Source organism: Maylandia zebra, linkage group LG4, assembly GCF_041146795.1.
Source record: "Maylandia zebra isolate NMK-2024a linkage group LG4, Mzebra_GT3a, whole genome shotgun sequence".
Lineage (NCBI taxonomy): Eukaryota > Metazoa > Chordata > Actinopteri > Cichliformes > Cichlidae > Maylandia > Maylandia zebra.
In genome coordinates, this window is record NC_135170.1 from 32,373,330 (window position 1) to 32,375,449 (window position 2,120).

A 2,120-nucleotide genomic window follows, 5' to 3' on the forward strand; every position below is an offset into this window, starting at 1 on the left:
AACTAAAATCCCAAGATTGCTCCTAGCTTTAATGCTTGACTTGGACTGCAGCTGTTGATTATTTTATATCCATTGATTATTCCATTAACATGGGTATGTGTATTTGTGTATTTCTATGTGTCTAAATGCACTTGTGAATGAGTAAGCGTGTGTCTGCACTCAAAAAAAAGAAATTCAGCAACTTAATTTGTTCTTGTTGAGACGACATGATAAAATCTAGTAAGAGTGGTTAGTTGTATTTAAGGTTATTAAGGTATATTTAATTACCGTTACGTGTTTAATTGCAAACACGTTGCATACTAAGATGAACGGTGGAACAACAAATGGAACCGATGATGAGCAGGAGTTATTGGACTTTCTCATTACCACAGGTTTTGCTCATAACAGTAGCATCGCGTCGACCCCGCCCATCGAACACCTCAGTGGCTTCAGAGTAGGTTTAGCCTCTACAAGGCTCTTTGTGGAGAAAAGTGGGAGCGGCATGAGCATGTTCAAATACTTTTAATTGACGTGCACCCCTAAATACCTTTTTATTGCAAGTCTATTTTTAGTCGCAAACTTCGCTCGACTTAAATGGATTAAACCAAACATCAAAGAAAAGAATTTGCCTAGAGGATGTTGTAATCAGGTTACTCGAGTTCTGCGATGAATCATTGCAGCCCTACTCTTGACCTTGACTGTTTAAGAAACATGCTAAACTTACACCTACCTAAATACACCTGCTTATATCGCTTTCTCTTTTATGTTATAGTACCAAGGAGCAACTAGCTCTGCTTCATCTGATGATAAAACTACAAAAGACAACCTGACAGTGTTTTTCATTTGTTTCCTCTTTTTTAAAATATAGAAACGATGAGGTTTTGCTTTGTTTTGTGGTGGTGTAAACGAATATAAGTGTTGTGTTTATAAGAACATGCTAGTTACTAGTTTGGAGTGCAGTACCACATTAAAAAGAAATAATTCAGTAATAGAGACAAGCAGTTGCTTTGCTGTGGTGGAGTCCTTGGTCGTTGTACCGAAACCCTGCAGCTGTGAAGGAAGGCCCGACTGCTCCTGCAGAGAACTGGTCTTTTTCTGCAAGCAGCTGCAGCGACTAACCAGACAGCCAACTATCCAGGACACACAGATCAACACAAACATCGCCAAATACCTTGTAAAAGTGAGGAAAATTAAAGAATGCCTGTGTTTGAGACACATTAAAAGTCTGTCATTTATGATTTAAGTCAGACCTCTGTGGGCTTGAGTTGGAAAACATGTGCTAATCTTTAAACCAGCTCTTCTCATTAAACCTGGTTAAATCCATCCATCCATTTTCCCAGTAATCTAAACCGAAATGCCCAGATCACCCTGTCTTACCCACATGTTTCTGGGAGATGTGAAGGCAAGCCAGCTGAGAGACATAATCTCTCCAGTGTTTCCTTGGTTTTTCTCAGGGCCTCCTCCCAGTTAGACATGCCTAAAATACCACATTGAAAGGAACTCAGCTGGTTCCTTTCAATGTGGATGGGTAGTAGCTCTACTACTAGGCCCCTTCCAAGTGACCAAGCTTCATCCTCATCTCTAAGGAAGAGCCCAGACATCCTTCAGAAAAAGCTAACTTCTGCCATATGTATCTATAATCTCACTGTTTTACTTACTACCCACAGCTTGTGGCTATAGGGTCAGGGACTGAGCATAAGGTGACAGTGGCCTAGAAAGCCTCCTGCAATATCAGGATTTCACTGTCTCGGTTTACAGGTGTCTCCATGTTTTATTTGGTTGACATCAGGCGATGAATAAATTAATAATAAATAAAGAAATGAAATTTACTGAGATATAGAATAAGGACCGGCCTTTCACTTCAGTTCTTCGTAGGTTATAGCTTCACTCTTCTCTGTAGTTGGCTGATCGACCGGCAACAGCACAACCAAGAGTGACCCACAGACTAGTTGAATCATGCTTTTGACACTGCCCCCTTCTGACAGCAAACACTCTCTGCAAGTAGACGGGCCATCCATGATTGCCTGCAGACTGTCTTCACACTATCCTGCTTAGGCATAAAACAAGCATCCAGACTCCTCAGAGAGTCTGAGAATAACGCTGAGCTGAAGCAGTTCTGTGAAGACAACGAGTGACTTAAA